Raw genomic sequence first — 20269 nt, forward strand, 5'->3', positions numbered from 1 at the left:
CTTCTAACAATTGCTATCTAGATAAAGGAACTGGAGCTAGGCTCTTAAGTTTTGGAATGGTTGTTATATTTAGAGAGTATTTCTCTTCCTGGTTGTTGGTGTAGTTTCTTTAAGAAATGTAAGATAAGATGGCTCCATGTGTAGTTATATATATAAATACATTTTTGAAGGTGGAAGAGGCATGGACAATCGCTGAGAATGTGCTTGAATCTAAGGTTGAGATTACCTGAGTTCTTTCCACACAAATTTCATTTGGAAAGGTGTTACAGCTCATGGGCTTCCCCCGTTGGTTAGACTGTAAAGAATCTGCCTGCAATGCAGGAGACCTGGGTTCAATCCCTGCATCGGGAAGATCACCTGGAAAAGGAAATGGCAACCCACTCCAGTATTCTTGTCTGGAGAATTCCATGGGCAGAGGAGCCTGGTGGGCTACAGTCCATGGGGCTGTGACACGATTTAGCAACTGAACAGCTATAGCTCTCACCTGACCGGATAGAGTGCATGCACACAGCCGCGTAATAGTCACAGTGCTTATTCTTCTGTCTGATGTTAGTTTCAGAGGTGCTCATTATATTCATTAAATTTAATACTTGGTTCAATCAATCATTATGTCATTCAGAGTTTTAATAAACAATAAGTACTAGCGTTTATGCCTCATCACTTGTTTAGTTGACTTGAGTTTAACTAAAAAAACCTGAATCTAGGTTGCCTTATTTTTCTACCTGCCTGTCTTATCTGTCTATTTTAATATTTGCTTTGTACTCTACAGAATGGATGCTCAATGATTCAATTAAGGACTGTAGAAACTTATGTAAGTAACAGTCAAAGTAATTGCTTCTGGTTTGGTGGTTTGTCATGGGTGTTAACTCTATTATTGAAAGGGATAAATGGCTACAAGTACAAATTAAATGAATGGAGGTCTTATGTAGGCCAATTCAGTACATCTGTGGTCAATTAAGAAGAAAAAAGGAAGACCATTTTATTTATTTTCACAGTTAATTACTCAATTAATTAATGTACAATGTATTATCAATTTTAATTTGAATCACAGTTGATTTAAGCCTCCCTCTATAAAGACATAGTTTTGTCACATAAGGCTATCTGTGCTTGAAAATCAAAGGAACTGTTAAATGACTCACTCAAGGACAGGGGTCTGAAATAGTTTAGATAAAATCAAACCCTGATTCTTTTCATATCACATATTGTGATCTCTAATCAAACACAAAGTTTTCCCATACTTAGTCAATTTCAAGATCCCTAAAAGAAAAACATAAGTACTGTGTTTACTGAAAAAAATTTGTGTATAAATGGACCCAGAGAATTTAAACTTGTGTTGTTCAAGGGTCAACTGTATACAAATAAATAAAGAGTTTGAAGCATTGTCCAACTCTAGTAATGTCCCAGGAAGTAAGAGAATCTGTAAATAAATGTTAAAAAGACTGGTTCAGTTCAGAAAGTCATGTCTTTGGCTAATGATGCTATAGAAAGTACATGTAATAATTACTCTTCCTATTCTGGCTCAGTGTTAAGCTTGATGTTCACTTTCTTCAGGGAAACGTCAGTAAATAGTAACCCTAATAAATAGATACCTAAGCTACTGGTGTAATGAAAGATGAAATGCATGGATTAATAAACATGATATCTTAGTTCTTTTCATTTTCTCTGCTTTGTACTCAGGGTGGGTGTGCCAAGCTAATTTAAAGATCTTTCCTGGTCAGGAGCTCTAGGTAAGAGTCAAAGTTATAGTCTTATTTCTTGTGGTGATTTGTTTAGGATGTTAACTATAATATTAAAAAATAACAATATAATTTTAAAAGGCCAACCATGGCCCCCTAATACATTTGGAACTGACATGAACCATTATGTTGATTTATCAATATTTGCAACCGTGTACATAATCAGCAAAATGTAAATTCAGAAAAAAACCAAATGAGTCTATGGAAAGATGTTAGAGATACTTGAAGGTTTTGTTTTCCAGCATAGATATGTATTTTATAACAACTGCTTTATTATAAATGTAAGGCTAGAAGGCCTCCCTGGGTGGTGTAGTCAAAACAGAATCTGCCTACCAATGCAGGAGACACAAGAGATGTGAGTTTGATTCCTGGTTCAGGAAGATCCCCTGCAGTAGCAAATGACAACCCACTCAGGAAATGGCAACCCGCTCCAGTATTCTTGCCTGGAAAATTCCATGGACAGAGAAGCCTGGTGGGCTGAAGTTCATGGGGTCACAAAGAATCGGACACAACTGAGCGATTGAGCGTGTAAGGCTAGAAATAAGAAACAAACAGTAAGTTAGTTAAAAAATAAATGCTTCAAGCATATTTCCTCCAGCTAGATGTTATAGATAATATAAATAATGGCCAGTATTTATTCTGCATTAGTAGAGTGTTCAGTGTGGTTTATTTTCTAGCAAAGAGTTATGTATTAACCTTGGTAATATATAGCATAGTCACTGAATAATGAAATGTAGATCCAAAGATTAATAGAGAAAGCATCTCAATCATGTTTTGGAATGGACACATTCCGACTGATTTAAGCATACGCCTTGGTCAGAGCAGCCTCTAAATTTGCCTGTACTTAGAAACCAACATAAGAGTGTTCTGATTTTACTTTGGGTGGTTTGTTTAGTTTATTCTTTGAAGTATTGAAAAATATATTCAGGATAAAAAAATACTAACCATGGTCCAGTGATTAAATTGGAAATGTATGAAACACTGGGTTGATTAATCTAGCTTTAGAATAATGAGGGTGATTAATGAAAGAAGTATACTCAATTAAGCAGTGATTGTAAAGAAAAATGAGGAAGCTACTGAAGGCTCTTATCCCTGAGCTTTTGTGACTCAGATATTTATTTAATTATGATTAGTAAATTAATGAACTAATCACTAAACAGAAGTAGATGGGAGGAAGAAAAAGAGGTCCAAACCTGGATCAATGATGATGTCTGATGGCGTGTGAATTATATATGGTAAATACCGTGGTAAATACTTTTTGTTCAACAGAAACAAAATCTATCTCCTCTGTTGCAAATTATTCTATGGATCAGTGATAGGAGTAAACAACAATATTATTATTCTAATTTTGGATTCATGAATTTCTATATTATTAATATAAATTGATCAATGATAGAACCAATAAACAAAATATAACTAAAAACAAGAATGAAGCCTTATCAACGATAGTGTATTTCGTGGGGCCAGAAATAATATTAATCTAAATTAGAGAAACTGATGCACATAAAGAAATATATAGACCAAAGGAATTAGCTCTTTGTCTAAGGATCGTATCATTATATTTCTATTTATGCTCACAGATATGTAAACCATGGAAAATGTAAATACCTTTGTGACTGAGTAAATGAAATGAAGAAAATAAGAACCAATATACAGATAGTCTCAATTTTTTTCTATCACCTCCTCTGCTTTTTACTCCTCAGAATGGATGCCTATTAGCAGATTTCGGCATCTCCCACGGTCATACGCTCTGTAGACCGAGGTGAGTAATGCAGTAAGCAAATTTGTGTCTTTGAAAGCTCTTTTCTCTCTCTGTATTCACTGTATTATGAAAAGTTTGAAATATAATTAGCATTAGTAATAATGAGGTAACTAATGAACTTATACAGATGAGAATAAAGTTGATTAGTCAATACTTACTGCAATGAAGTTGATTATTGAAATAAATATATTCCATGAGCCAAAATATTCTTCACGCACAAGTTAGTCATATTGAAGGAGTTGCCCTTCAGTTTTTCGATTCATAGGTACTTATTTTATTGTTATTAATGAATTAGTAAAGTGATCAGGAAACAAAGGTAGATCAGAATGAAGAAAAAGGGTCTGAAGGTTGGACCAATGATGATGACTGATGGCATATGAGTTGGATACAATGAATACTGTGTGTCTGAAACTCTGAGGTCCAGCGAAAGAAATCTAGTTAATCTCCTTAGTTGGGAGTATCCCTACAGGCAGATGTCAGGAATATGTAGGGACCTTGTTTTATTCTTCGTGGGTCATGAAGTTTTTAAAAAAATTATTATAACAATATTACTGACTGAATCAAAAAGTATATAAATGAATAAAAATGAATGAATGACTAAAAATGGGTTAAGTATTGTTCTCTACTTAAATGTGTAGTAAAGAGAAATGACATTAATATGACTTAAAATGAATAACTGATGAATGAAGTATGTTATGTATTTTTGAGTAAAGATGATATAGACATTGATATGTAGTAGCCCATTATCGATCCGAGTCTGTTGCAAGTTGGATGTTTGTTTTGTTAAGGGAAACACAATTAAATATTACTATATACTATAGTATATAGTACTATAGTATATAATATTACTATAAATTAATATATATAGCAATACTTAATTGTGTTTCCCTTAACAAACAAACATTCATTTTTATTCATTTATATACTTTTTGATTCTGTCAGTAATATTGTTATAATAATTTTTTAAATTTTTTTAAAAAATTTTAATTTTTAATTAATTTTAATTTTTTAAATTAAAATTTTTTCTTAAAATTATTATAATAATATTACTGATAGAATCAAAAAGTACATAAATGAATAAAAATGACTGAATGACTACAAATGGGTTAAGTATTGTTGTCTACTTAAATGTGTAGTAAAGAGAAATGACATCAATATGAATTAAAATGAATGATGAATCAAGTATATTATGCATTTTTTTATAAATTAATAAATACCTAAGTGACTATGTATGAATTGTGGAAAGTAGGGCTCAATGGATAGAATATCTCAAATTTATATCGCCGGAGTCTGCTTGGTACTATGCAGAAATGACGCTCCAGCTGATTTCAGCTTTTGCTGTGATCAGGATTGTCCTATTGCCTCTGGATCAGAAAAAGAAAAAGTTGAATGATGGTCACGTTTGTCACCTTAGATTGGGTCACGTGTTTAAATGTATTCCTTGAATTATTTGAAGTATTAAATAAAGAAGTTATGGCCAATGATAAATATGCTGTGAAACATATTTTTAAATTAGTATTGTGCCGCATTGACATTGGTTAAGGAAAGAGCATCGGTTCATGTGTGAAATATTTCTATAGATAGATACTGGAGATATTCAGGGATCTTATTCTTGGATGGTGTGACTTTTTTTTCATTTTATTATTACTAATGAATTAATGATTGGTTTTATACAAAGGTAGAAATGAATGAAAAAAAAGAAAGTCAGCATGAAGCAATGAAGATAATTGATGCCTCATGAATTGTAGATGGTGAATAATATGCGTGTCTGGAACTTTGAGGTCTAACACAAAACATGATTAATCAAATCCCTTTGTTGGAAATGATCTTGTGGAGACAGATACTAGAAATATATAGAGATCATAGTCTTACCCTGGGTTCTTTGATTAAATTTATTATTGTTAGTGGATCAATAATGTAACTATTAAAGAAGTGTAAATAAATAGATGAAGGAGTATTAAAGAAGTAATAAAGGAATAGATAAATAAAAAGAGAGTGAAGTGTTATCTAACTGTGAAGATATGTGGTGAGGCAAGAATTATTATTAATAGAAATTGAAAACACTGATGCCTCTTAGGTATCAACTGATCAAAGATCACAGAGTCAGTTTTTATTTTCTGATCATTAGAGTCAGTTTTATTTTCTACGTCAATCTTAAATTTGAGGTTATTCCTTTTGTTAAAAAAATTCAAGTATGAAAAATTAATGACTTATCAAAGTGATTTAAATAAATAAAATATGGAAAGGAAAATCAGTTCAGAGAAGGTCTCTTTTGTATTGACTCGTCTACTCTGCTTCGTATCTCTCAGAATGGACCAGTGGAGCTGGTTGAAAAGCTCTTTCACGGACGTGCTCTCTGGTTGTCTCCATGCCTGTGGTGTGTAGAGGCCCATGTGAGTAGTGAAGTTTTTGTCTTCTTTTGATAGGTTTTTAAAAAGCATATTTATTGGCCAATGATAAATATGAGATTATTCCAAGCCTTTTTTAAAGTTAAAATTTAGGGTAGAGTAAGAGTAATTAATGAAACAGATCATGTGATAAATGATCCTAAGGACAGACGTAGAATACTCAAGTTTCCTATTCTTTGGCTTTGTATGAATTGTAGAGTTTTAGAAACTATTATTTAGGAATAAGGAATTAGCGTACAGGAGAGTGAATAAAAAGAGGCTGAAATGTGGATCAATGATGACCGTTGGTGGAGTATGAGTCATGGACAATGACAACTTCATTCTGGAATCTGAGGTCTACGGAAAAGACGTAGAGTCTATTGCCTCTTTTTGAAATGATCCTATAGGCTGATTTTAGGAATCTAAATGGACTGTTCTCTTAGATTATTTTCATGGATTTTGATTCTTCTTATAAGTGGATCAATTAATTAAGAAACAATGTATAAATACTAAAAAGTGAAGATTAATAGCATGAAGATATGTGGTAAGGCAATAAAAACCACTAAAATATATTGAGAATACTGAATTCCATTAAGCAAAATAAGTGGTTTGAGTGCCTTAACTTCTTTGGCTCATGTTAATATAGATGTTCTTATTCTGGGTCCATAGCCAGTTCAATATTACTCATTTTTTAAAAAAGGAAATTTGTAAGTATCATTCCAAATTAGTATATTAGTAATTGATAGACTAAGTGTAAGGCAGAGTGCACACAATAATGGATTTAGTGTCTTGATTTTGTTATGTGTTTTGCTTTGTTCTTCTCAGAAACAGAATGCTGAACCTCGAAGTTCATGGTGGCCTCACTGTAGGAGCGTTAAGCCCACTGTGAGTAGTAATCAAAGCTTGTGCTTGGTTTGGGTGATGTGTTGAGGGTTTCCATGTAATAATTTAAAATGTATTAAGTATAAGAAAAGAGACCAACTACGGTCCAGCAATTAAACTGGAAATGTATGAAACAGGATGGTGTTTAATCTATTTTTACAATAGTGACTAATGGAAGAGCTATATTCAATTAGGCAATGATTCTAAAGAAGAATGATACTGAAGGCTCTTGCGCTTGTGTTTCTGTGGTTCGTGTATATTTACTTAATTTCAATTAGTATATTGATGAATTAATGTATAAGGAATGTAGAGGAAAATGAGAGAAAGACGCCTAGCTTCAGGTCAGTGTGGCATAAGTCACTCACATGCCACACGTTTGGAAGTCTGCAGGCCAACACACAAAAATCTCATCTGTTTCCTTTCTCATCAATGAGCCTATGGATTGATGTTAGGAATATATAATTATATTCTTCTTATAATTTTCAATTCATAGGTTTCTATATTAATATAAATGAATCCATAACAGAACTAATAAATGACATGGAAAAAAATAATGGTGATACTGATGCCTTGTCCACCCATGAATGTATGTGGTGAGGCGAGAAATAATATAAACTGAGAAAACTGATGCTTGTTGAGAAGTAAATGGACCAGTGATGTCACCCCCTTTTCTAAGGATCATGCAGACAATGACATTGATAAGTAGGACCCAGTTTGATAAGCCTGGGTCTGTCTCAAGTAGAGAATGTCAACTTTGTAATATTATAAATTTATATATAGATCATATGTACATATGTTTAGAAGAGTTAATAGTTACCTGAGTAAATCAAAAAATTATGAAAACAAAGACTGAGGGAGAAAAGAAAGATTTCGATTTTTCATTGTTTATTTTTCCTTGTGCCTCCCAGAATCAGTGCACTCAAGCGGATATATGCGTTTTCCATGGTTCCCTTTGTGTATTGAGAGCCTAGAGAAGAATGTGAGTAAAGGTTCAAGTTCTTGTATTTCATGAGGTTTTGTAAAATGTAATTCAAAGCACCGATCATGAAAAATGTGCATGAGAATGAAGAAACGGGCTCAGGTCTGGACCAGTGATGACTGTTGGTGGAGTATGAGTCACGGACGATGACCACTTCGTGTCTGAAACTCTGAGGTCCAGTCAAAGTCTGCTGCCTCTGTTTGCAGTGATCTTACGGAAAGATGTTAGAATCGTGTTTCTAAGGATCACGTTATTATCTTTATATATAAGCTTATATATAAGCATAAATTATGAAAAATAGTACTCATAACTGAAGAAAACAAAGACCAATTCAGAGAAAGTCTTAGTTGTTTTTTTTTGTTTGTTTGTTTGCTCTGTACTCCTCAGAATGGACGCACACCAGTGGGTTTCAGTATCTTCTGTGGACTTGGACTCTATAGACTGATGTGAGTAATACAGTAATTAAAATTTATGTCTTTGAGAACTTTTTTCTCATGTATTCACTGTATTATAAAAGTGTAAAATGTAATTAATATTGGTTAATTAATGAATTAGTCAACAGACTTATGCCGATAAGAATGAGGAAATAGAGGCCTATACATGGACCAGTGATGATGACTGATGGCGTATGAGTCATGGATGGTGAATACTATATGTGCCTGAAACTCTGAGGTCCAAAAAAAGTGAAAATGAAAGTCACTCAGTTGTGTCCAACTTTTTGCAACCCCATGAAATGTACAGTCCATAGAATTCTCCAGGCCAGGATACTGGTGTGGGTAGCCTTTCCCTTTTCTACGGGATCTTCCCAACCCAGGTCTCCCATATTGCAGGCAGATTCTTTACCAGCTTAGCCACAAGGGAAGCCTGAGGTCCAATAAAAATGAAATATAATCTGTTGCTTCTATTTGGCATACTATTACAGACAAATATTAGGAAAACAAAAGAATAATTTTCTTGGCTTGAGTTTATCAATTTTTCATCTTACTATGAAAAATTGCCCAAAGAAAAAAATCAATGTACAAGTGTAAATAAATTACATTGAAGATGTTGGAGTATATTCACTCTTAATATATGTGGTGAGTCAATGAAAACTCTTAATATTGATTGATAATACTGAAGTTCATTAAGTTCAGGTCCTTGACCTCTGTGGCTAAGAACGATGCAGACAGTAAATGACAGTAATTGTTCTTATTCTTGGTCTTTGTCAAGCTTGACCTTGTTTTGTTTGTTAAGAATAAGTTAATAAATATGATCCCAATGTACTATATTCCTAAGCAACTATGTAAAAACTAAAATTAGTATAGTGTCCTTCAATTTTGTTATCATCTGCTCTGATTTGTATTCCTCAGAATGGATGCACCTGAATTTATTAAGCATTTGACTGGGATCAGGGCCTCTGCTGGTTTTCCTGTGTATAAATACATGTGGGTCATGTAAGTAGTTGTCAAATTCTTCTCTTGGATTGGGTGTTTGTTTATTCATTGTGATAATAAAAATAGCATTAAATGTATTCAAAGAAGAGTAGCCATGGTTTATAGATGAATACAGAAGTGACAGGAGATGTTCTGTTGCTTAATTGGTGTTGATATCAATGAAGATGATCAATGAAGGAAGTATATTCCATGTGGCAAATGAGTATATAGATAGATATTAAGTATCTTTTCCTTGAGTATTTGTGATTCACAGATATTTATTTTACTATTATTAGTGAACTGATGAGTTGATCAGTAAATATATATGAGAATGAAGGATGAGTTCCTTACTTGGACCAATGATGAAGACTAGTGGAGTATGAGTCACACATACGATGAGTACTCACGTGTCTGAAACTCTGAGGTCCAACAGGAAGAAATCTAGCCCAATCCCTCTATTGATTCTACTGATTCTATTGACAGATGTCAGGAATATTTTCAATATAAAGATATTGTTCTTGGTCTTTGTGTTCATGAATTTTTACCAACTCTTACTCTAAAAGAATAAATGGCAGAATAAATAAACAAGTGTTTAAGTAAAGATGAAGAGGCTGAAATATTGTTCATTCTTAAAATGTATAGTCATGAAAAGAATACTAATATAAATTGAAGCCAATATTAGATGGATCAAGTGTATTATATCTTTATCCAAGGATGATGCAGACAATAAGTAATAGTTTCTACTCTGAATCTGGTACAACTTTGATGCTTCATCTGTTAAGTGAAAAATAAATAAATATTACCATTAATCAGTAAATACATAAATGACTCTTTGATGGAAAAAGTGAATACATGGAGAGAATGTCTCCATTTTTTATCATCTTCTCTGCTTGGTACTATCCAGAATGGATCCTACAAGCTGATTTAAGCTTCTGCTCTGATTAAGATCATCATGTTGCCTCTCTCAGGAGGGTAAGAGAGGTTAGTAAATGTTAAAGTTCTTGTCTTTGTTTATTTGTTTAAGGATTTCACAGTGATATTAAAAAATAATAAATATAATGAAAACGGACTATGTCCAAATATAAAAATCATTTGAAACATTATATAAATTAATTGATAATGAAATATTATGTTGTTTAACAAAAATTGAAGTTCATTGATCAAAGAGATAAAGTCTACATGAGATAGGATTCTATATAGTATGTTTAGGATATTCAAATATCTTGTTCTGGGATTGTGGAATCATGTATGCATTATATCATTATCAATGAATTAATTTAATTTAGTTGATCAGAAGTAGAAATGAATGAAGGAAAAGAGACTCAAACATAGACCCGTGATGTCAACTGGTGGCAAATGAATTATAGGCAATGAATACTATGTGTCTGTTACTCCTAACACAAAAGATAATTAGTTGAATCTCTCTTTTGGAAATGATCTGGTAGATGGATTTAGAAATATATCAAGAATCACATTCTTATTTTGACATCCTCGAGTAAGATTTATTATTACTAATGGAGTGATGGTAGAATAAAATAGAAGTAAGTAGATAAAGAGGAATGCCCAACTCATCTGCCAATACAGGAGACATAGAGACACCGTTTTGATCCCTTGCTCAGGAAGATCTCCTGGAGGAGGGCACTCCAGTACTCTTGCCAGGAGAATCCCCGGACAGAGTCATCTGGTGGGGGATGATCCATAGGGTTGCAAAGAGCTACAAAGAGTTGGACACAAATGAAGTGACTTGGCATGCACCCGCACTATTGGCATTTTTCATTTTATTTAAAAACATGAATAGTTTGTGAAATTACTTCATGAATTAAAGAATGGACAGATGAAAATTAAAATTACTAATTACTAGCTATCAACTAATAACGTTAAGGAAGACCAAATATGGATATATGCTGAAGATATGCAGTGTGGCAAGTTTTATGAAGTTATTGAATTCAGTATAATTTTCTAAAAGTTTGAGGCTTTTACATTCTCCTTCACAGCTACTTATTATTCCAGATTAGGTTTGCACCACAGTTTACAAACATTCCTCTGTCAAGAAGATCTAAGCTATTAATTTAGTGAAGCAACCTGCAGGAAAATGTAAGATATTTGCAGTGCTTGAATGTGGAGTGGATAGTGAGTCTGTGATGGTTCTTTTTTACATCTTTAAAGAAGGTAGAATTTAAATGAGAAAGAGTCAAGCAGGAACCCATGATGTGAATGGAATGCATTCTGAATGTGTCTTGTGATTAATTCATTTCTGCATCATTGAAGTTCATTTCAAAAGGAGATTTGATATTATTATCCGTGGGAATAAGTCTTTAGTTAGATTTCTGTAATTTTCAAGAATCTAATTCTGGGGTTTAGATAGATACGGGGGACTTGTTACAGTAGTCTATAGGAATAAATTAAGGAATCAATAGGTAGATGGTTAGATAGAAATTTTTGTTCATCTAGTTCTGAAGTGCAGCATTATGTTAAGAAACCAGTAGATCAAAGGTATTTCCTCTCTGGTTCGGTAAATGTACAGCAGGGTTCTCACACTTGATCAGAATCACCCAAAGGGTTTGTTAGATGACAGGTTGCTGGTCCCAGAGTCAGCATTTCTGACTCAGTACAGTTACTGTGGTTTCCATTTATCTGTCTTCCTAATATGTTCCCAAGTTCTGCTAATGCTGCCTATCAGGAAACAATGTTTCTAGAGCATCACTGATAAAGTCAAATATATGTCATAATAATTAGTGGTCTTGCTGTGTGTCAGTGCTGAGTTTCAGGTAGCATATTTTTCAAGAAATAACAAATTTAGTAATTAATAAATATCTAAATATTTAATGGAGAAAGGGGGCTCTCCAGTTGGCTCAGATGGTAAAGAATCCACCCACAGGAGACACAGGAGATGCGGATGCAATCCCTGGGTTGGGATGATCCCCTGGAGCAGGAAATGGCAACCACTCCAGTATTCTTGCCTGGAAAATCCCATGGACAGAGGTGCCTGGTGGGCCACTGTCATTGAGGTTGCAAGGAGTCAGATATAACTGAGCATGCATGCACATGGAGAAAATATCTCATTCTTTTAACATTATCTTTGCAGACCACTAAATGGGTGCAGCTGAACTGAAAAGACCAAGGTCTCTGGACTGCCAGTATGTTTAAGAAATGAGTATATGACTACATAGATGAACAAAATCGATCAAGGACAGATCTGTATGAATGATGAGAAATGAAAATTTATGATTAATTTGATTATGATTAATTGGATCACTTTGGATGATTTTAAAAACAGTTTGAGTACCAGTCATCCAGTTTTACAGCTCTTTAAATTTTTGTTTTAGGTTTTCCCTAAACATTCCTTAGTTGGTAGCAATATAAGCTATTTTCATCATGAGGAAGAGCGCATTGGAGATGTAAGTATAATACTAGTCAGTAGTTTAGTTCTGAAAAAATATTTAGTTCTGATTGGGTTCATGGGCTTCCTCAATAGCTCAGCGGTAATGAATCTCTCTGCTATGCAGGAGATGTGGGTTCAATCCCTGGGTAAGGAAGATCCTCTGGAAGAGGGCTTGGCAGCCCACTCCAGTATTCTTGCCTGGAGAATCCCATGGGCAGAGGAGCCTGGCGGGTTACAGTCCATAGGGTCACAAAGAGTCAGACACGCACAATGCGTTCACATTATGAGAAAAAGGCCTGCCATGGACCAATGATGGGAATGGAATGCATTTTGAAATATTTTTTTATGATCAAAACATCTACAAACTACTGAGGTCCATGACAAAAAAATTATGTTTACATCTGTGGAAAGGGATAGATTTCAGTAATGTTCAAGGAATATATTCTCAGTCTTTGGTGGTGCATGAATTTAGATTTTATTATCTTAAATAATTTAATGGAAGAATAAACAAATATGTCAGTGTATAAAATGAAAATGGTGAAGCATATCCGAGTATGAAAATATGTGGTGAGGCATGACTTACTATTAATATAACTTAGACCCTCATTAAGGAGGTTCTCATTAAGCAGTAAACGGATGAGGAAGTTACACTTTGGGGAAGAATGATAGTGGCAGGGAAACAAATTAGTCTGTTCTTGCTTCGAGTCTGCGGAGAAGGCAATGGCAGCCCACTCCAGCACTCTTGCCTGGAAAATCCCATGGACGGAGGAGCCTGGTGGGCTGCAGTCCATGGGGTCGCTAAGAGTCAGACACGACTGAGTGCCTTCACTTTCACTTTTCACTTTCATGCATTGGAGAAGGAAATGGCAACCCACTCCAGTGTTCTTGCCTGGAGAATCCCAGGGACAGGGGAGCCTGGTGGGCTGCCGTCTGTGGGGTAGCACAGAGTCAGACACAACTGAAGTGACTTAGCAGCAGCTTTGAGTCTGAGTCTGAGTTCAAGTAGCTTGTTTACTTTAGAAAAAAAGAAATAAATCACTATAAAATAATAGATACACAAGTGACTGACAAAATGCCATGAGAAAAGCAGGTGTTAATGGGATGAATGTCTCAAGGTTTTATCTGCATTGCTTATACTCAGAATGAACTGAACTAATAAGGTAAGCCTCCTGCCATGGCAGTGAATTCCGTATTAGGAGCAAGGGGACAAATGTGAGTCAATAGGCCAAGCTCTTATCCTGGTGGGGGTGTCTTGTTTAAGAATATTCACTGTTTTGTTTAAAACATGCATTAAGTATAATCTAAGAAGTTTGCTGGGGCCCATTATGCAATTCATATGTCACACATGGTCCTTAATGAGTAGGTGCAAACCTAGACTGAAAATTGCTGAGGGAAATTATTGTATGCACAGATGTTAAGGATGCTTGAGGCTCTTGTGCTTGAGGTTTTGTGCTTCATGTAAATTTTTTAATTAATATTAGTCAATTAAAAGTTAAAAATCAACAAGTATGCAAATAAATGAGGAGAAAGAGGGCAAATTGTGGACCAACAAAGGACAGCTAGTAGGGTATGAATTCATCAGGGGTGATGGATGGCCTGTGTCTGGCACTGAGTTGTACTATACAGAAAGAGACCTGGTCTGTTGTCTCTGCTGGATGTGATCCTGAGGCGGGCTAGGAATGCTAGTCCTAGAATTTAGTCCTGGACAAAGTTCTTGGACCTTAGTGGTTCATGAATTTTGGTGGCATTATTATTACAAAAAAAATCAATAACAAATCTATTCAATTACTTGAGTAAATAAAGATCAAGAGGGTAAAGTGTTGTTCAATTATGGGAGATGAGACAACAAATACTATTAATTTAATTTGGAAGTATGAGTATTTTTTAAGAAATAATTGGATCAAGGGTATGACCTCTTTAGCTAACTATCTCATGCATAGGCAGAGATAATATATAGTCACTGATAATGCTCTGTGTCAGTAGTGAGTTAAGAGTTGTTCTTTTTTTAGGACATGGGACAGAATTATTAACATCAATTAGTATATATTTAAATGACTAAGAAAATGAAATGTGGAAGCAGTGATCAATGGACATAAGGCCTGAATTATTTTATCATCTGCTATGCTTTGTACTCCTCAGGATGGGTTCTCAATGCTGTTCAAGTTTCTACCATGATTCCTGTGATCAAAAAATGTATGGCTGCATCTATCTATGTGCAGGAACCAGTGTAAGTAATAGTTAAATTTCTTACTGACGTAGCTAATGGTATTCACTATAAAGACTTGGAACTTCCTTGGCAGTCTAGTGGTTTTAATTCCATCCTTCTGCTGCAAGGGACGTGGATTCAGTCCCTTTTCAGGGAACTATGATCCCACATGCTATGCAGCCAAAAAAACAAAAATCTATGAAATATAGTGATGGAAGGCCAATCATAGCCTCATAATGAAGGTGGTGTTGGTAGGAAGCATGATGTTGATTAATTGGTATATTAAACACTGAGTCTGTTAGGAGACATGTTAGGAATTTTCCAGAAACTACTTAGGTCTTTTGATTTACACACATTAATTTTGTTATTATTTGTGAATGATTGTATTAAACAAAAAATGAAGACTACAGGTTAAATCTGGACCAATGATGATGACTGGCGCATATGAGTCATGTATAGTGAATACTACGTGTCAGGAGCTCTGAGGTCCAACACAGAAAGAATCTGGTAGGAAATGTTGCTTTAGACATTTCTTAGGTATATGCAAGGATCTGGTTTTCGACTTGTGGTCAGAGATTTCAAAAATATTTTTGTAAAAAAAATTAAAAAAAATATTTTTGTAACAGAATCAATAGGAGACTAAAGTTAATATCTGATTGATTAAGAGAAAAATAAATATTACTATAAATTAATATCTAAGTTACTATGTATATGAATGGTAGAAAGTATGGATTAATGGTGAGAGTGTCTTGATCCGTTTTTAATCACGTTGTATACTTGGTACTCTTCAGAACAGATACTGGAGTGGACCTCAGCTTCGGCTACAATGAAGATTATCATAGTGTCTCTGTCAGCAAAGAGACCAAGGTAGGTCACGATCAAAAATCTTGTCTTGGTTTGAGTCTTCATTTAAAGGCGTGTTTGGTATTATTAAAAATTCTTAAATTAAAAAGTTAGCTATTATCAATAATAAATACCTATGAAACTTGTTGATTAATTGATAGCATGTAACATTAAGATTGAATAACAAAAGAGATACAGTCCATGTGGGAAGTGATTGTAGAGACAAACTGTAGAATCTTACTCTTGGCTTTTTCATAAGGAATTATTTTTTCCTTATTATGAAAATTAGTAATTCAATAATTGATAATTTGATCAATACAAATACAGACATCCATGAAGAGAACGAGACCCAAACAGTAGACATGGACCACATAACAGTCGTCATGACTGGTGGCATATGAGTTGTAGATGATGAAGAAAAGTGTCTGAGGCACTAAGATCCAACACCCAAAATAACGTGGTCAAACTTTAATCTGGAAAGGATTTTATAGACAACTGTCAGAAAGACACAAACAGCATGTTCTTAGGTTTATAGATTTAGGTTTATTATGAATGGATCATAGATAGAATCATTAGAGAAGGAAGAAGGAGAAAATGAAGTAGTATTCAACCATGAGGTGAGGCAAAATATATTACTAATAAATTTTGAAAACACTGAAGCCCACTGAGGAATAAATGGTTCAAGTATGTTACTTCTTTGGCTAAGGATCATGTAGACATGGCTAATTAAGAGTCAGTTCTATTCTGGATCAGTTCCAAGGTTGAGTTTGTTCTCTTTGTTAATAGAAAAAATGTGTATGTGTAATGAAAAATTAATAGATACAAAAAAATGGAGTAAGTGATGTGGAAAGGAAGGATCGATGTAGATAAGATCCTAATCTTTTTTTATAAACTAGTGTGCTCTGTACTCCACAGACTGGACATACTTGAGATGATTTAACCATCTTCCATGATCCCAAGGCCTTTGGTTGCCTCTATAAAAGTATGGAGGCCAGTGTAAGTAATAGTAAACATTCTTTTGTTAATTTGAGTATTTACTTAACAGTATTTACCATATGATTAGGGTGAATTAATGAGTGAATAAACAAAGAGAAATTGTGCCAATCCTGGACCAATGATGATGACTGGTGGTTTGAATCACAGATGATAAATAATGTGTGCCTGAAACTCTGAGGTTCAGGAGAAGGGAATCCAATACGTTATCTCTGCTTGTAAAGATCCCATAGATAGAAATCAGGAATATACAGGGATCTTATTTTTTTCTGTGTTCATTCATGCGTTTTCACTTTATTGTTCTAATCGGAGAAATGAAACAATCTATAAATATGTACATAAAGCTGAATGAGTATATCCTTATTTAATTGAAAAACTGTGTGTTCATGCAAGAAATACTATTAATAAATTTGAAAAGAAGTCCAAAGAGAAGCAGACAGTGCCTGACTGTTAAGTTTTGGGTAAGAATAATATAGACAATAGTTGTAGTCACTGCTCATTTTCTTGTTAGGGACAAGTTTTAAGTTTCATTTTCTTAAGAGAAAATGAAATAATTTAGAGCATTCTAAATTAATGATTGGCTAAATCACTAAAAATGGAATGCAAAAGCAAGGATCAGTGATTAGTTCTCAGTTGTGTGTCATTTGCTCTCCCATGTACTCCTCAGAATGGATGCCCTTGAGCTGACTTAAGCATCTTTCCTGGTCTGGAGCCCTGCGGTTGCATCTGTATGTTAGGAGAGTGGAGAACAATGTGAGTTCTAGTCAATGTACTTGTCTTGGATTAAGCCATATTTTTAAAAGATATTATTAAAAATAATTAAAAAAAGATATTATTAAAAATATTGTAAAAAATTCCCAAAATCTGATGTCAAATACCATCGATACAAAGCAATATGACAGTTAATTCATATATGAAGCACTGAGATCAGTTAATGAAAGAGTTGATTGTCAGCGGAAATGATTGTTTAGATGGATGTCAAAGATATTCGAGGGTCTTATGATTTATTTGTGTAACTTATGCTCAGTTAAATAATAATGAATTAATAAATGTAGCTGTTAGTAGGGAAAAGAGCCCCTCCTGGACCATATGACTGGAAGCATGGGAGTCTCTGGTCAATACTGTGTATCTGTAACCCTGATTCCTCACAAAGCAAAATTTAGTCACTCTTTGATTTTTTAAATGACCCCAGAGATGGATGTTAGGAAAGCACCAACATCTTATTTCATTTTGGAGTTTACAAATTTAGATATATTTAGATTATATATACAGAGAAGGCAATGGCACTCCACTCTAGTACTCTTGTCTGGAAAATCCCATGGACAGAGGAGCCTGGTAGGCTGCAATCCATGGGGCACGACTGAGCGACTTCACTTTCACTTTTCACTTTCATGCACTGGAGAAGGAAATGGCAACCCACTCCAGTGTTCTTGGCTTGGAGAATCCCAGGGGCGGGGAGCCTGGTGGGCTGGTGTCTATGGGGTTGCACAGAGTCGGACACGAGTGAAGCGACTTAGCAGCAGCAGAAGCAGCAGCAGATTATATATTTAGATATATCAATGATAATCAATAAGCAAACCATTAAAAATGTAAAAGAACACATAAAAAGAAGACAGGGAAGCGCTGTCTACTAGGAACATATGTGGTGAGGTAAGAAATATTATTAATAAAATTGAATACATTCATGCCCATTAAGCTAAGCATTTTGCCTTCTTACTGAAAAGGTCATAAAGACACTGATAAGTAAGAGTCAACATTATTGTTCTGGGTCAGTTTCAAGTTTAAGTGTTTCCTTTGTTAAAAGAATGCTACATTATGAGAAATTAATAAATGCCTGAATGAGTAAATGAACGCTGGAAGACAAGGATCAGTGGCGATAAGGTTTCTATTTTGTCATGTTCTCTGCTCTGTACTCCTTAGAGTGGGTACTCCTAAACTGGTGAAAGCATTCTTCCACAGTCATGAGATCCCTGGTTGTATTCACGTGTTAGGACTGTGCAGGCCATATGAGTAATAGAGAAATTTTGATTTTAGTTTCAGTGTTTTGTTTAAAGGTATTGACTTTATTATTGTGAACTGTGGCATACAATCAATCAATGAAATCCAAATAGCCAATAAAACCATTTAAAAATTATTATTACTGAATTATGAATTGAGCAATAAATAATATAGAAATAATGAATTAAAAGAGGTATGACATTGAATCAATGATAACTACTGGTGGGGTATGAGTTGTGTCTGATAAATACAAGTCTAGAACTCAGGTCTAATGCAAAACAGATTTTTTTTTTTTTTTTACATTTTCATTCTTAATTATAATTGAACCAATGAAAGAATCACCAAATAAATATGTCAATCAATGAAGAGAAAGTCTCAGTATTTTTATCACATTCTCTATTTAATACTTTTCAGAATCAAAGTTCAAGCCTTTATTGTGATCAAAGTTATCATTTTCATGTTGCTATGGGACAGAGACCCAGGGGGGTAATGGCCAAGATTTCCATCCTGGTTTGGGAAATTGGCTGAATTGTTTTCATTGTAATAAGTTCAATCAAGGACTTCCTTGGTGGCCCACTAGTTAGTAGTTAAGTTCACCTTCCAAGGCAGGGGTGCAGGTTTGATACCTGGTTGGAGAGCTAAGATCCCAAATGCCTCATGACCAAAATACCAAAACATAAAAAGAAAAGTAATATTGTAACAAATTTAATAAAGACTCTAAAAATGGTCCACATAGAAAAACCTTTAAAAAAAAAAAGTCATGGTTTCTGGATTAATGATGATCCATGCCAGCATATGGGTCATCACTTATGAATAATACATGTCTGGAACTCTGAGGTCCAATGGAAAAGAAATGTGGTCTTTCTCTTCATGGATTTTCATTGGTTCCTCGATGGTGGTAGTTATTCAAGGGTCTTTTTGCTGTGCTTGGGGTCATCCTGCTTTTATTTCATCAGCATTGATGATGTGATGATTTATATGATCAAAATGAATGAATTAAAGACCTACAGCTGTGCCTAACGGATGCAAAGATGAACTTGGGTAGAGGAGGAGGGGTGGGCAAGTAACCCCGAGTATCTGGAAGCCCGAGGGCCGTGACAGTATATCCCCTCTTGTCTACTTGCCTTTCTTCATGTGGACAGATGTTGGGAATCTACAAAGTCATATTCTTAGGTTGGGTTAGTGAATTTAGATTTCTTGTTATCAAAAGACAGGTCCCTTGAAAGGATATACCTACTAGATTGAGTAGGAAAGGTCAGTTAGTGTCTCCTTTGGACACTTGCGGTTGGACAAGTGCGGTTGGGCAAGAAATAATGATAAAAATTGCCTCTGTGGATGCACGTTTAGCAACATATGAACCTAAGAGATCAATTGCTTGGCCAAGCGCCATGCAGATGAACCACAGGAAGAATCACTTGTATTGACTGTATATTCTCAAATTTGAGGATAGTTTTATTTCTAGAAAGCAACATCTTTGCATTATGAAATAGGTATTGATTCCTCATGATTCAGAACATGAAATCTGGAGTGGAAGAATCAGTGACCCTAAATATTTTTTCCTCTCTCTTTTTCTTTGGTTTTCATGGACTGGACTCTATTCATGAGAATCGACGCCTTTGAGCTGAATAGACTGTCAGTAGTCCATGGTCGTGAACCTTACGATTATAGAAACCCGTGTGAGTAATGATC

General features: G+C 34.6%; 1 protein-coding gene, 11 non-coding genes and 2 pseudogenes across 21 annotated transcripts in view; all 14 read left to right on the forward strand.

The window, feature by feature from the left end:
• Positions 1-20269, forward strand: part of LOC105606646 (uncharacterized) — a 180762-nt gene that overhangs the window by 65830 nt on the left and 94663 nt on the right. For 5 of the 10 annotated variants that reach the window (XR_009597285.1, XR_009597284.1, XR_009597276.1 and 2 more), the window contains exons 12-24: positions 770-811; positions 1678-1727; positions 3440-3498; positions 5808-5891; positions 6711-6770; positions 7676-7746; positions 8134-8192; positions 9096-9179; positions 10063-12556; positions 14680-14767; positions 15538-15613; positions 16505-16585; positions 17250-20256. The gene's annotated coding sequence lies outside the window, so the exon portion shown is untranslated. The remainder of the gene's footprint in view (positions 1-769; positions 812-1677; positions 1728-3439; positions 3499-5807; positions 5892-6710; positions 6771-7675; positions 7747-8133; positions 8193-9095; positions 9180-10062; positions 12557-14679; positions 14768-15537; positions 15614-16504; positions 16586-17249; positions 20257-20269) is intronic. The other 5 variants (XR_009597280.1, XR_009597282.1, XR_009597277.1 and 2 more) reach the window with 2 other exon arrangements.
• LOC114109239 (small nucleolar RNA SNORD113/SNORD114 family) lies at positions 2931-3002 on the forward strand. Its single transcript, XR_003585918.1, has one exon. It is a non-coding gene; the product is annotated as a small nucleolar RNA SNORD113/SNORD114 family (small nucleolar RNA).
• Positions 3848-3922, forward strand: LOC114109209 (small nucleolar RNA SNORD113/SNORD114 family). The gene has a single exon (XR_003585890.1). It is a non-coding gene; the product is annotated as a small nucleolar RNA SNORD113/SNORD114 family (small nucleolar RNA).
• LOC114109231 (small nucleolar RNA SNORD113/SNORD114 family) lies at positions 5209-5285 on the forward strand. Its single transcript, XR_003585910.1, has one exon. It is a non-coding gene; the product is annotated as a small nucleolar RNA SNORD113/SNORD114 family (small nucleolar RNA).
• LOC114109216 (small nucleolar RNA SNORD113/SNORD114 family) lies at positions 6174-6246 on the forward strand. Its single transcript, XR_003585897.1, has one exon. It is a non-coding gene; the product is annotated as a small nucleolar RNA SNORD113/SNORD114 family (small nucleolar RNA).
• Positions 7852-7926, forward strand: LOC114109206 (small nucleolar RNA SNORD113/SNORD114 family). The gene has a single exon (XR_003585887.1). It is a non-coding gene; the product is annotated as a small nucleolar RNA SNORD113/SNORD114 family (small nucleolar RNA).
• Positions 8348-8424, forward strand: LOC114109205 (small nucleolar RNA SNORD113/SNORD114 family). The gene has a single exon (XR_003585886.1). It is a non-coding gene; the product is annotated as a small nucleolar RNA SNORD113/SNORD114 family (small nucleolar RNA).
• LOC114109211 (small nucleolar RNA SNORD113/SNORD114 family) lies at positions 9511-9588 on the forward strand. The gene has a single exon (XR_003585892.1). It is a non-coding gene; the product is annotated as a small nucleolar RNA SNORD113/SNORD114 family (small nucleolar RNA).
• Positions 10488-10562, forward strand: LOC114109242 (small nucleolar RNA SNORD113/SNORD114 family). Its single transcript, XR_003585920.1, has one exon. It is a non-coding gene; the product is annotated as a small nucleolar RNA SNORD113/SNORD114 family (small nucleolar RNA).
• On the forward strand, positions 15165-15238 carry LOC114109212 (small nucleolar RNA SNORD113/SNORD114 family). Its single transcript, XR_003585893.1, has one exon. It is a non-coding gene; the product is annotated as a small nucleolar RNA SNORD113/SNORD114 family (small nucleolar RNA).
• LOC114109240 (small nucleolar RNA SNORD113/SNORD114 family) lies at positions 15953-16033 on the forward strand (annotated as a pseudogene).
• LOC114109215 (small nucleolar RNA SNORD113/SNORD114 family) lies at positions 16697-16769 on the forward strand. The gene has a single exon (XR_003585896.1). It is a non-coding gene; the product is annotated as a small nucleolar RNA SNORD113/SNORD114 family (small nucleolar RNA).
• Positions 18783-18852, forward strand: LOC114109229 (small nucleolar RNA SNORD113/SNORD114 family; annotated as a pseudogene).
• On the forward strand, positions 19349-19423 carry LOC114109210 (small nucleolar RNA SNORD113/SNORD114 family). Its single transcript, XR_003585891.1, has one exon. It is a non-coding gene; the product is annotated as a small nucleolar RNA SNORD113/SNORD114 family (small nucleolar RNA).

The sequence above is a fragment of the Ovis aries genome, chromosome 18 (assembly GCF_016772045.2).
Source record: "Ovis aries strain OAR_USU_Benz2616 breed Rambouillet chromosome 18, ARS-UI_Ramb_v3.0, whole genome shotgun sequence".
NCBI classification, from domain to species: Eukaryota; Metazoa; Chordata; class Mammalia; order Artiodactyla; family Bovidae; genus Ovis; species Ovis aries.